This window comes from Zingiber officinale, chromosome 8A, assembly GCF_018446385.1.
Source record: "Zingiber officinale cultivar Zhangliang chromosome 8A, Zo_v1.1, whole genome shotgun sequence".
Lineage (NCBI taxonomy): Eukaryota > Viridiplantae > Streptophyta > Magnoliopsida > Zingiberales > Zingiberaceae > Zingiber > Zingiber officinale.
The window spans coordinates 118,395,005-118,410,683 of record NC_056000.1 but is presented as its reverse complement, the minus strand read 5'-3'; positions in this window follow the sequence as shown (position 1 = coordinate 118,410,683).

Below are 15,679 nucleotides of genomic sequence, written 5' to 3'. Positions count from 1 at the left end.
GGAAACTAATCTAACCTCACTAATCATGCTACAAAGTAGAGCAAAAAGAAAACTAATTTGATCTTGCTAATCATGCTACAAAATGGAGCAAAAGAAACTAATTTGGACTTTCTAAACATGCTGTAAAGTAGGGCAAAATAAACCAACTTGGACTTACTAAACATGATGTAAAGTAGGGCAAAATAAACCAACTTGGATTACTAAACATGCTGTAAGATAGAGCAAAAGAAAGCTAACTTGGACTTACTAACATGCTATAAAAACAGGGCAAAAGAATGAAACTTTAAGCTTTCTAACCATGCTATAAAATAAAGCAAAAAGGAAGCTAATTTTGGGACTTTCTAAGTATGATGTAATAAAAGCAAAAGAATGCAACTTTACACTTTCTATCATGCTGTAAAAACAGGGCAGAGGAACCCCTTTTTGCTGGAATTTATGGCAGCAATTAGACTTACACGGGTACCACATTTAAGAACTAAAGGCACGCTTAAAAGACAACCATAGGTTGAAATCAGGGTTGTTCGGTTTAACAAGAATTCAAAACAGAAATTCCATGCAAGAGATGCTCTAATCTACCCGGTATAAAAAGCTTCAATTCTGTAATAGCATAAATTTAAACTAACAGCATGAACCAATATCATCATCAAGGAACTAATGGCACCAACAGAGAGTGCTATATTTCCCCAACCGAACACCTCTAAGCCTTGAAAACTCTTGGCAGTTATAATCACAAGAACACCTAAACCAAAATCCTTAAACGAATGAATAAAGAGTTGTTCACAGAACACCTCTATGCATTCAAAACCATCGGCAACAATCTTCATAACAAGGTAAAACAAAAATCCAAAACTAAGGAACAAAGCTTGCTGAATTGAAACCTAATAGATCAAGCTTACTTATTATCAGAATTAAGAAGCCTAACTACTTGCCAAACCCATGGAAACCTATTCCAACCGAAACCCCTTCTTTCTTCTTTGATTCACAGCAGCAAACACAACCAATCGGCTGTACATACGATCCGAAAGCAAAGAAAGCAAGGAAACTCATGCAAGCTTCGGAAACAAGAAGAACTACTTATCCAAGACTCACCGCAGAAATCATCCAATAGGGAAACTCACGGCAGATTCAAATCAAGGGGAACTACAAATCCGAAAACAAGGAAACAAAATACAAAGATTCGGAGCAACTCCTACCGCAGGTGAGTAGTACTTACCGAGGGTTCTTGGACTTACAACCGACGGAGGAAGGGACCTAGGGTTCGAAGGCTTGGGATTCTCGGCCTCTTCTCCTGCCCGTACGTTCGCCTTGCGAGAGGAGCTTGGGTTTGTGTAGAACCCTTGAAGAAGAACGCTCGCCGGCCGCCGGAATGAACCCCTAAATTCGGCTTCGCCTTCGTCCAAGCAACGTCGCCGCTGTCGCACGCGAGAGAGGTGAGGAGAGAAAGAATTTCAGGAGGAATTGTTTTGGGTTTTGGAAAATCAAAACCTGATTCCCTTTCTTATACTCGGGTTATAATTAATTACTATCTATGCTTTGATACAAATTCTCTCCATTTTAGGTTGACAAAGTCCGTGTAGCTCAGGTGGTTTGGGCCGGTTTTGCTTAAAGCCCAGCTCGTGGGTTCGAATCCCATCCGCGCACTTTTATTCCCCTTTTATTCAAAACGCTCTAACTATAGCTTAAATATATTCCACCTCCTATATAATTAACAAAGCTTTCGTAGACCGGTTGGTTGGCTGCGCTTTGACTAAGTCAGGGCTCGCGGATTCGAGTCTTGGCTGCCACTATTTTCCTTCCTATTTATTCTTATTCCTAACTACTACTTATATACATATTGCTCCATATATAATTAACAAAAACTCGCTGGCTCAGCTGGTCGAGCTGCATCCGATTGGGTCGTGTCTGACTCGAGGTCACGGGTTCGGGTTCGAGACCTAGCTTCAACACATTTATTTATTATTATTTTTTTAAACTTCTTCCTCTTGGTAAAAATACCAAATGAACTCCAAAAATTGTATAAAAATACTCTAAAAATTTCTAAAAATCTCTAGAATATTTTAAAAGCATTTTCAAATATTTTTATGGACATTTGAAACTCAAAATAAGGAAAATTAGGTCGTTACATTGGCAAATAAGGAAATTTATTTATAATAAAATTTCCTTAACTTTCCTCGACAACAATTAATTAAGAAAAATTAAATAAAATTTCCTAATTAATTGTATGTGGTCGGCCACCTCATGTAGAGCAAATAAGATAATTTTTAATTAACAATTAAAACTTCCTTATTTATCTTTGAAAATTTAAAAAAATAAAATTTCCCTTTAAAATCCCTTCATGGTTGATAAAAAGAAATTTCTATAATTTTAATTTTTCAACATGTGAATAATTTTCAAAGAGAAAAAATAAAATATCTTTCCAATCTACAAATAAGGAAAGAGATCTAATCTCTTTCTTTAATCTTTTGTAGATCCTTTTAAGAGAGATATTTTAATTTTAATTCTCTTTAATAAATTATATCTTCCATATAATAAAAATTAAAAATTAAAATTCTTTTTAATTTAATGGGGGCCGGCCACCTAAGCTTGGGTTCAAGCTAGGGTCGGCCACCCATGAATTAAGGCTTTGCCGGCCCTAGCTTGAACCACAAGCTAGCTTGGCCGACCCCTTTATCATGGGTATGAAGGTGGGTATAGGTGGGTATAGTACTCTATAAATAAGAGGCTACGATAGGGACCGAGAGGAGGAATTGGTTTTGGTCTCCCGATAAAATTAAGCATCCCGTGTTCGCCCCGAACACACAACTTAATTTTATCAATAATAATTCTTTCCACTAGAGAACTATTATTGAACTACCGCACCAATCCCAAATTACATTTTTGGGCTCCTTCTTATTATGAGTGTGTTAGTCTCTCTGTGTTTAAGATGTCAAATGTCCACTAATTAAATGAGTTACTGACAACTCATTTAATTAATATCTTTATCCAAGAATAGTACCACTCAACCTCATCGTCATGTCGGACTAAGTCCACCTGCAGGGTTTAACATGACAATCTTTGTGAGCTCATCTTGGGGACATTATCAACCTAGATTATTAGGACACAGTTTCCTTCTATAATCAACAACACACACTATAAGTAATATCATTTACCAACTTATCGAGCTTATTGATTTATCGAACTAAATCTCACCCATTGATAAATTAAAGAAATAAAAATCAAATATATGTGCTTGTTATTATATTAGGATTAAGAGCACACACTTCCATAATAACTAAGGTATTTGTTCCTTTATAAAGTCAGTATAAAAGAAACAACCTCAAATGGTCCTACTCAATACACTCTAAGTGTACTAGTGTAATTATATAGTCAAGATAAACTAATTCCTAATTACACTATGACCTTCCAATGGTTTGTTCCTTTCCATTTTGGTCATGAGTTACTGTTTATAATTTATAAGGTACTGATAACATCATCTTCTGTATGTAGCACCACATACTATGTTATCTACAGTATAAATTAATTGAACAACTACAACTAAATGTAGAAAATTTGACCAAATGTGATTTTTTATTCAAAATAAATGTTTACAAAAGCTTAGGCTTTCAGTATACACTCCAACAATCTCCCACTTATACTAATGACTAAGCTGCCATATCTTCTACCATACATCTGATTCCCATTCCCTCCACATGCCGATCGAAACCTTTCACCGGAAGGGCCTTAGTGAAAGGATCTGCCAGGTTATCCGCTGATGCAATCTTGGCGAAGACAACTTCTCCTCGCTTCACGATATCTCGTATCAGGTGGTACTTGCGCTCTATATGTTTACTTGCCTTATGAGCTCGTGGTTCCTTCGAGTTTGCAACTGCACCGCTATTATCACAATAAATTGTGATGATTTTGGGCAAACCAGGAATCACATCTAAGTCTATTAGAAAGTTCCTGAGCCATACTTCTTTTTTAGCTGCCTCAGAGGCTGCTACATACTCAGCTTCCATGGTTGAGTCCGAAACACATTTCTGCTTAACACTCCTCCATGAAATGGCTCCACCTCCTAAAGTAAACACATAGCCTGATGTAGACTTACGGTTGCCCCTATCTGATTGGAAATCTAAATCCGTGTAACCCACAGGGAGTAAATCGTCTGCTTGGTAAACTAGCATATAATCTCTAGTCCTTCTCAGGTACTTTAATATATGCTTTACCGCAGTCCAATGTCCTTGTCCAGGGTTACTCTGATATCTACTGACCATGCCCACGATAAAACAAATATCAGGTCTCGTACATAGCATTGCATACATAAGGCTTCCTACAGCCGAAGCATAAGGAACTGCTTTCATGTCTTCTATCTCCTTTGATGTCTTTGGAGACATATCTTTAGATAGAGCTATTCCATGCCTAAAAGGTAAGAAACCTTTCTTGGAATTCTGCATGCTAAAACGAGCAAGAACTGTATCTATATATGAAGCTTGGGAGAGACACAACATTCTTTTCTTACGATCCCTTATAACTTTGATCCCAAGAATGTGTGCACAATCTCCTAAGTCCTTCATATCAAATTTTTTGGACAACCATACCCTTACGTCTGATAATACCTTGACATTGTTGCCAATTAACAAAATATCATCTACGTATAGTACAAGAAATACCACCACGTTTCCGTTACACTTCTTGTATACACAAGACTCATCCGTACTCTGAATAAATCCATATGACTGGATTACTTCATTAAACCAGATATTCCAAGATCTTGAAGCTTGCTTCAGTCCATAAATGGACCGATTGAGCTTGCACACTAGATGCTTTTTGCCTTTTTCAATGAACCCTTCTGGTTGCTTCATATGGATGTTCTCTTCAAGACTTCCATTAAGGAAAGCTGTCTTGACATCCATTTGCCAAATCTCATAATCCATATGAGCAGCAATAGATAAGAGTATCCGAATAGACTTAAGCATGACTACCGGTGAAAAAGTTTCCTCATAATCGATTCCCTCTTTCTGAGTGTACCCTTTCGCAACAAGCCTAGCTTTGAAGGTTTCTACCTTCCCGTCTGTCCCTCTTTTCCTTTTGTAGATCCACTTGCATCCAACGGCTTTTACACCATCAGGTGGTTCTACAAGCTCCCAGACCTTATTAGAGTACATAGACTCTATTTCAGAATTCATCGCCTTTTGCCAAGATGCTGCATCTATATCTTGGAGTGCTTCGTCATATGTCCGGGGATCAGGTTCATGTTTACCCGGGATCAAGTCCGAAGACTCTCCCAAAAACATGAATCTATCAGGTTGCCTTACAACCCTCCCACTACGACGAGGCACTGTCTGTGGTTGTGCATCATTTGTGACACGTGTTGTAGTCTCTTGTGGTACTTCATCTTGTATTGTTGGTACTAAGGTAGACGTGTCCTCTCTAAGTTCTTCTAAAACAACTTTGCTACTGGGCTTGTGATCCATTATATAGTCTTCTTCTAAAAACTGGGCATTGGTGATAACAATGACCTTCTGATCTTTAGGACTATAAAATAAACCACCTTTCGTTCCTCTGGGATACCCCATAAACACACGAACTTCTGTACGAGATTCTAACTTATCAGCATCTGGTTTCAGCACATGTGCTGGACTACCCCAAATCTGAATATGTCTTACACTGGGCTTTCGCCCATTCCACAATTCTGTGGGAGTAGAAGAAATTGATTTAGAAGGTACTAAGTTCAGAATGTACACTGCCGTTTCCAGAGCGTATCCCCAAAACGAATTTGGTAATTCCGAATAACTCATCATCGATCTAACCATCTCCATAAGAGTCCTATTCCTTCGTTCTGCCACACCATTATGTTGGGGTGTACCAGGTGCGGACAGTTGGGATTGAATCCCGGCCTCTGATAAGTAATTCCTAAACTCTCCTAAGAGGTATTCGCCACCACGATCACACCGTAGTGTCTTGATAATTTTACCTAGTCGTTTCTCCACATCAGCCTTGTACTCTTTGAACTTATCAAAGTACTCAGACTTGTGGTGCATTAGGTAAATGTATCCATATCTTGAATAATCGTCTATGAAAGATACAAAATATTCAAAACCTCCTCTTGCCTGGACAGACATAGGACCACACAAATCAGAGTGAACCAATTCTAACACTTCTTTGGCTCTATACCCCTTGGCCTTGAAAGGCCTTTTGGTCATTTTACCTTCCAAGCAAGATTCACAAGTTGGAAAATTTTCCAACTCTAATGAACCCAAAAGTCCTTCGGCTATAAGCCTCTGAATCCTACTTAAGTTAATATGACCAAGCCTTAGATGCCTAAGATATGCTTGGTTCATTTCTGAAGGTTCTTTTCTCTTATTTGAGTTAGAAGATGAGTTATAAATTTCCATGTTTTGCTTTGTGGGAGAAATTGGATTTAAAGTATACAAATTGCCAACTAATGCACCAGAGCAGATAATCACTTTATTTCTCTTAATAACTACATCGTTACTAAAGGAAACTGAATATCCATCTAAAAATAGTTTAGAAACTGAAATTAAATTCTTTCTAAAACTGGGTACATAAAGTCAATTTCTTAAAACCAAATTTTTATTTATACTAAAAGATAAGTAGACGTCTCCCACTGCAACAGCTGCCACCTTAGTAGCATTGCCCATGTAGACGGTAATCTCTCCTTCAGATAGTCGTCGGGTTTCCTGGAACCCCTGCAAGGAATTGCAGACATGATCAGTGGCTCCCGTATCTACACACCAGGTGCTGGTAGATAACACCGCTAAACATGTTTCAATAACTAGAACATGAGATATACCTTTGTTGTTCTGATTCCTACGAGGACAGTCCACCTTCCAATGCCCTGACTGCTTGCAGATGAAGCACTTGCCCTTCGGCTTCTTCATTCCAGCTTTAGGTCCTGTACTCTGAGATTTATTCACTTTCTTTGCTGAACCAACTTGTTTCTTCTTCTTCTTTCCTTTCGGCTTAGAAGTAGAACCATTTTCAACATAGTGAATATGAGAGTTGTGACAAAACAATCCTTCTGCTGCCTGAAGCTCTGTCAGTAGTTCCGCCAATGAATATACCCTTTTGTTCATATTGTAATTCAGGCGGAATTGCTCAAAACTTCTAGGTAGTGTTTGGAGGATCATATCGATCTGGGTTTCCCCATCAATTTCTCCTCCAAGGATCTGTATTTTGTTCAGATAAGCCATCATCTTTAGGATATGATCCCTCACAGGAGTACCCTCTTGCATGGTGGCTGTCATTATTTTTCTCATGGCTTCTTGCCTAGAAGCCCTATCTTGATGACCAAAGAGTTCCTTGAGATTGTTTATAATATCATAAGCTGTTGGTAAATCTTGATGCTGATGTTGCAATACATTTGACATAGAAGCCAAAATGTAACACCGCGCCATCTCATTTGCTTTTACCCATTTCCTATGATATTCAATCTCCTCTTGGGTGGATTCACCAGTGGGTGCTTCAGGGCAAGGCTCAGTCAATACAAATTTATAGCTTTCAGCAGTAAGAACAATGTCCAGGTTCCTTTTCCAATCTATGTAGTTAGGACCAGTAAGTCTATTCTGTTGTAGTATGATAGACAGTGGGTTGAAAGTCATCCTAAGAATCACAAATAACTTTTGGTCAGAACTCTAAATTTAGAATAATATTGATTCCTCAAACAATACTATTTTAAATTAACCAACACCTCAAACCACCGTGAATTTTGTATGCCACGATAGTGTGGACGTATACAAATTCAACATTTGTAAAAGGAGGGTTTTAACCCATTAATTTTATTATCTTGTCAACCTAACTTTTTGACAAATAAAATTAATAGTTGGTATCCTTTAGTCACACAAATAATAGCAGTGACTCAGATGGGGAGGATACTATTAGTTATGCCTAAGTGTATACCATTACTTGACACTAAGTCCATTAATAAGATTGTGCCCCTTCCGATAGGGAAGATCACACGCTCTTAATTAACTTCCTATAGTCATCCCAAATGGAAGTTTGTTCTAGTGATCCACAAACAAGCTCATCCGATATGGAGGAAGGCACTCAGAGCCAACGCGCAAGCTTATTTGCATCACTTACAAACCAGTAATGGAGACCATGGGTTTTACTTAAAAATCCCTCTCCCACTTAGTTATTTATAAATGAGGAATTTTAACTATGCTAGCCTACTAAACATGTATACTAACATACACACACATCACAATATAAAAGCAATAAATAGAAAATCTAATTTTCAACAATTATGACTTTTATCTATGGTTGTCCTCCGTGTGTTGTCATCCCAAACTGCTGCCATATTTGGCCACCGCCACCGGGTCTAGCTGTCGCATCCATCTTGGTCCTTGTTCCGCTGCGCCTCTAGTCCTCAGAAGATTCCATGCTTTGCAAGATTCGATCCGCGACATAAATAGAATTTTACAATTTTGATCCTATATTCCATAAAAGGAATGTACATGTATCTAGATCAAAAATAAAATCCTAATAAAACTAAATATAGCTCCTGCTGTATTTTATAATACAATCATGCACACACATATAAATGCCCTTGACATGTCCTAGGGTCCAATCACACACATAAAACTATAAGCCATAATAGTTGGATCCTGCATCCACAAAGTTAGCACATCCTACTATTATCCTGTCTAAATTATGTATGACATGTGCATAATTAAACTAATACCAAATACACAGAGGCAAAACCCTAGCTCTGATACCAATTGTTGGATGCTACTCGGAAAACCTAGAGGTTCCACAGTACAAAAATTTTGTACAAAGGTCTGAACATTTTCCTAGCTACCATGTGTTCTTTTAAATTAAATTTTGGATCGCCTACGGAACTTAACACGTTTGATCCAAAACTTAATCTATTTGTTCTTTTAGGTTTTGACATGGATCTCCTGCAGAACTTAACACGTTCGACCCAAATCACCTTAAGTTATTAATTCTATTAAATATTAATTTCCATAATTGGTTCCCAGTACTGACGTGGCGAGGCACATGGCCTTCTTGGATATGGGAGCAACCACCACCGACTAGACAAAACCTTTTATGGAAAGCTAATATTTAATTTCCTAAAATAACTTTAGGTTAACCAAAAGTAACAATCAAATCACAAGGAAAAGAAATAAACATAAGAACACTACATCGAAAATAAATTCGAAATACTAGAATCGTAAGCCTCTTGTATTTGGTATTATTTCCAAAAATAACTAGTATGATGCGGAAAGGAAAAATTACTAGTTATACCTTCTAGAAAGACCTCTTGATCTTCTACCGTATTCCTCTTCTAACCTCGGACGTTGTGTGGGCAACGATCTTCTGAGATGAGAAACCACCAATGCACCTTCTTCTCCTCCTAGCTAGGTTCGGCCAAAACAAAAGAGCTTCACCAAGGATGAAGAAAAAAAAAACACCAACCAAGCTCCAAGGGATACAAGCTTTCTCTCCTTCTTCTTCTTCTTCTCCAAGTAGTATCCGGCCACCACAAGAGCTCCAAGCAAGAGGAAGGATTCGGCCACCACAAAGAGGAAGAGAGGGAGAGAGGTTGATTGGCCACAACACCAAGGAAAAGAGGGAGAGAATAATAGAGGTTGTCACCCTTGAAGGCACCCCCACCCCTTCTTTTATATTCCTTGGCTTTGGCAAATAAGGAAATTTATTTATAATAAAATTTCCTTAACTTTCCTTGACAACAATTAATTAAGAAAAATTAAATAAAAGTTCCTAATTAATTGTATGTGGCCGACCACCTCATGTAGAGCAAATAAGATAATTTTTAATCAACAATTAAAACTTCCTTATTTGTCTTTGGAAATTTTAAAAAATATAATTTCCCTTTAAAATCCCTTCATGGTTGATAAAAAGAAATTTCTATAATTTTAATTTTTCAACATGTGAATAATTTTCAAAGAGAAAAAATAAAATATCTTTCCAATCTACAAATAAGGAAAGAGATCTAATCTCTTTCTTTAATCTTTTGTAGATCCTTTTAAGAGAGATATTTTAATTTTTATTCTCTTTAATAAATTATATCTTCTACATAATAAAAATTAAAAATTAAAATTCTTTTTAATTTAATGGGAGCCGGCCACCTAAGCTTGGGTTCAAGATAGGGCCGGCCACCCATGAATTAAGGCTTGGCCGGCCCTAGCTTGAACCACAAGCTAGCTTGGCCAGCCCCTTTATCATGGGTATGAAGGTGGGTATAGTACTCTATAAATAAGAGGCTACGTTATGGACTGAGATGAGGAATTGGTTTTGGTCTCCCGATAAAATTTAGCATCCCGTGTTCGCCCCGAACACACAACTTAATTTTATCAATAATAATTCATTCTACTAGAGAACTATTATTGAACTACCGCACCAATCCCAAATTACATTTTTGGGCTCCTTCTTATTATGAGTGTGTTAGTCTCCCTATGTTTAAGATGTCAAATGCCCACTAATTAAGTGAGTTACTGACAACTCATTTAATTAATATCTTTATCTAAGAATAGTACCACTCAACCTCATCGTCATGTCGGACTAAGTCCACCTGCAGGTTTAACATGACAATCTTTATGAGCTCATCTTGGGGACATTATCAACATAGATTACTAGGACACAATTTCCTTCTATAATCAACAACACACACTATAAGTAATATCATTTTCCAACTTATCGAGCTTATTGATTTATCGAACTAAATCTCACCCATTGATAAATTAAAGAAATAAATATCAAATATATGTGCTTGTTATTATATTAGGATTAAGAGCACACACTTCCATAATAACTGAGGTATTTGTTCCTTTATAAAGTCAGTATAAAAGAAACAACCTCAAATGGTCCTACTCAATACACTCTAAGTGTACTAGTGTAATTATATAGTCAAGATAAACTAATTCCTAATTACACTACGACCTTCCAATGGTTTGTTCCTTTCCATTTTGGTCATGAGCTACTGTTGATAATTTATAAGGTATTGATAACATCATCTTCTGTATGTAGCACCACATACTATGTTATCTACAGTATAAATTAATTGAACAACTACAACTAAATGTAGAAAATTTGACCAAATGTGATTTTTTATTCAAAATAAATGTTTACAAAAGCTTAGGCTTTCAGTATACACTCCAACATTCCAAACACATGAGGCATTAGATCTAGTTTTTTGAATTAGTAATTCATGTTTGTGTTTTTCTTTGTTTTTCGAACTTGTGATTCGATTGTTCTTTTTGGTAAAACCTAGAGTTATATAAGGAAATTAAATATTAGCTTTCCTTAAAGGCTTTGTCTAGGCGGTGGTGGATGCTCCCATATCCAAGAAGGTCATGTACCTCGCCATGCAGTCCTGGAAGCCAATTTTAGAAATTAATATTTAATTGAATTTATAACGTAGGTGGGTTTGGATCAATAGTGTTAAGTTCCGCTTGCGATCCAAGTCTAAACCATTAGGAACAGATATGTTAAATTTGGAATCAATAATGTTAAGTTCCGTTTGTGATTCCTAATTTAACTTTTAAAGGACACAATAGGTTATTTAAGGAAAGGTTCGACACTAGTACAAAATTTTTATACAGTGAAACCGGTACGGTTTTCCTAGGACTAACCAACACGAAAGAAGGCAAGATCACGCAGGAGATGAGATTTCGGCCGGTCGAGGTGATCTTGCTGGAGATCGGCGATGGGGCTAAGCCGACGAAGAGGAGAAGATGATCGACAACTCCCAGAGTCGGCGATGGCAATCGGCGATGAGAAAGAATCGGGAGAAGAGGGCAAAGCATCGGGCACGTAAGGAAAGGTTTTGGGATCGGGATCGGGGAAGAATATGGGGAAAGGATCGGTAGAAGAGATGTTAATTATGTTTAATTAATATAGATAACTTAGTTTTAGGTAATTAAAACCTAAGTTAATTCCTCAATCCAATCCCACTTTAATTGGGTATTCCAAACCGACATCCAACTAGTCCCATCGATTCATCTCCTCAAAATGAGTCATACAGACTCCGTTTAAATCCTGAAAAATTTCTATATTTTTTTTGAAAAATCTAATAAGATTTTTGTCCAATAACATTTATTATTTAATTTTACGATATCTTACAAGGTTGGTGGTGGAATGTATTGTCTGAGTTGATGAAAATATATCCCCAATATTAGGTAATTATGGAGCTATAAATTCATGGATGACTTCAACTCAGTTGAATCTAACAAGATTCTCAAAATCATCTATTATATCTATAAGACATAAAGGGACCTTAAATGTACTAGAAGAAAATAAGATACAAATAAATATATACAAAATGTAGAATTTGCAAAATAATAAAACATCTTCTTTTTCTTCAATGTGATTGGCATAAAATTTAAAAAACTCCTCAATTCTTGATCTGGTATCTTCTTTTTTATTTTAGAAGTAAGTTAGAAAGAGATTACTCGATGCTTTTGTTGAATTGATCAGAACTGAAGCAGCTCAGTGTATAATACAAAGAAGCAAAGAAACGCCTCTTCTTATGAAGGCAACTGGTACACCTAGACAACTTAAATGATTAATTAACTTCTACGAATAGATAAATAAGTATTAGGCCCATGGTGAGCCTAATATGATCACATATCAAGCCCACATTAGGCCTAATATGGGCTCATATCAGGCCCATGTTAGGCCTGATATGGGCTTGTATAAGATCCACGTTAGGCCTGATATGGGCTGGTATTAGGCCCATGTTGGCCTTGAAATGAGATCATATCAGACCCTCATTTGCCATAATACCCCCACTATCAGGGCCATTAGCTGACTAAAATATTAACCTTTTCAAAGTATTTTATTTTACTATACACCTACTTCATGATTAAAATTCACAATTATAAGCTATACCTGAGAATCTAAAGGTTTGAGAAGTTGAATCCCAATTTTGAAATATATTGGCCAATATACCCCGGATATGATGCATATCTTGTATGTCTAAGAAAATCCTAAAGGATGTCTGTTTGATCATCGCTATATATCGATCTTGTAAAATAACAGATCCATGATGTCTTCCTTTCTTTGTCGATGCTGGAAAAAATAACTTTTAAAGTGACCTAAGACATTGTTCCAATGTAGTTTTTGCACAACATCAATTGAACCCTACAATTTAAAAATTTTAAAATTTTTAATCAAACTCATTGAACTTTTCAAAATCAGAGAGTTTCTAAGGTGATACCTTTGCAGATAATTGAAGTGCTGAGGATGGTACATCCGACCCACTTCTTTGAGCCATTATGAAAGGAGATTATTGTCGAAAACCCTAAATCCCTTCACTGCAGAGTCACGATCAGTGTGAATTTATAGGTAGAAATACTTGATGGTGCCTAAGGGACACACGAAGACACTTAGGTAGGGTTTGAGTGGGGGCAATTTTTCCACTAAAATAGAGCTGAAATCAGAGAGTTATGAAAAGCGGCGAGGCATGCATGAAATAAGAGAGGGAGGGATAAAAATGATCACTCGATCACCATCACTATTATTTTTAAATGAAAATGATTCAAAATATGGTTCGGATGCCTAGAAAATGATGACTGGAGAGAGAAGGTTCGTGGGAGAGTTAAAATGGGAATTCCACATCACTTTACTACGCCCTTTGGTAAATGCACAATTACGATACACCTTTTGGTAATTTTCATATTCTATGTACTACTTTTGGTAAATTGCCAACTAATCATCTATTAAATTTCTATTATAAAAATTATTTATTTATTTATTGACGAATTTGTGCATTGTATATGTAAATCCATAATTTAAAGATGGCAATAATTTTTTTTTTTAAAAAGAACAAGAGTTAACTGATTAATATAGTTAGAGTTCGTTTTGAAAAATAGTTATTTTTGGAAAAAAAAAATTATATCTATGGATATAAGAAGTCGTTTATGTAACGACCCGCCTTCTACTAGCTAGGCTGTAAGGCCGGGCTGACACATTATGCTGTGCTAAGCTATATCCATGACCATTACTAAGTCTAGGTGCGGAAAAAACTGTACCAATTTAAAACCTTGCTAAGCTAGTACAGGTTCTTGGTCATACATGTGCTAAGGGATGAAATCTAAGGTATACATGGCATATCCTACATCCCCTATGGTCAGGAAACTGAATAACTAGGTCTCTTGGTCGAAACCCAACTTCCCCAATCGATCCAGATTGAACTCGATCGATTGCAAGCTGTTGGATCGATCCATGGATCGATTCAGATCGCTACTGTGCTCGGGGTAATAATCTGGATCGATCGGCTGATCGATCCAGACTGGCTAATCGATCCAGTGATAGATTCCAAAGCTCTCTGTTCGCGGGAGCGATTTCCCAATCGATCGGCCGATCGATCCAGAGGCTTACTGTTTGCGACAGAATGCGACTGGATCGATCGGCTGATCGATCCGGAAGCTTACTGTTCGCGAAACCAGGCTCCCAATCGATCCACTGATCGATTGAGGGCCCCCAATCGATCCGCTGATAGATTGGGGTTTCTGATTTCGCAGCAAATCTCTGATTTCAGCACTGTTTCGTGCCAAGATCACATACATGAGTTCTATAATAGCTGGAAACATACTAATAGCAAACGACTAGCATCCGAAACATGGTCACTAACAATCTAAGCAGATTTTCTATAATTTCATGCATTTAGATAACTAAATAAGCAAAGAGTAACATAATAAGAAACACCAAGTTCTTAAATGTTCTAGTTCTTCCAAGGTCTTTATTCCAGGTTACATCCACACACATCTTCATCAATGCATTGACCTCCAGCCTCCGCTAGTCCATCTTCCCTTTACCTTTATCTGTAGTATAAGGAAAATAGTATCTGTAAGCTTGAGAGCTTAGTAAGAAACCATCTACCTCACTAAAACATGCATACGATGCAATTTATGTTTTTAAAACATGCTATTTGAAACATTTTAATACTGAACATGTAAGAGCATAGCATGGCATACAAACAAACTAGTCATGGCAATAAGTGCTAACATAAACTATCATATTGTATCAATAGAACACTGAACTGATACAAAAACTGAGCTGAGTTAATTCTAGACTAATGCTAAAGCTGTACTGAAAACACATAATTATTTGTGAAGTTTTGAAAACTATTTTCATAAATAGATTAAAATAATAATCATGCTGCTGTTTGGGCCCGGCAACTGTACGTGCTATGCGCGCATCCCTAACTAGATCCGGGTTTACAAATCCCGAATTTAGTAGGGTTACTAGGTTAGCTGAACCTAGGGACGACTATGGGAGCCCAACCCAATGGATATATAATCCAGTACAGTGCCATTGCTAAAATAAAATACTGATTATAGCTGAGTTCTTCTTATATTGCTATTTCTAGGTTATCTGAACCTAGAGCTAGGTTATCTGAACCTAGAGGCGACTATGGGAGCCCACCCATTGGACCGTAGTCCCATATAAGCTGTACTAAAGCTAAACATACTGAATGAATTCTTCTATTGCATTTAGCTAAGTTAGTAAAATGCTTAAGTTGCATTTTAACCGTGCTAATAATTTAATCGAACACTTGGTATGCGCTAATTCGCATCCTTTGTGCTGAAAATCTACATACTACTAACTGAAGCATAAAAATTCATACAGAAGCTACTTATACTGCAGGTGAGGGGTTTCTTACCTCCTGTACTGGTTTTCTTACGATTCTAATCGCTAGATTTCCGGTGGA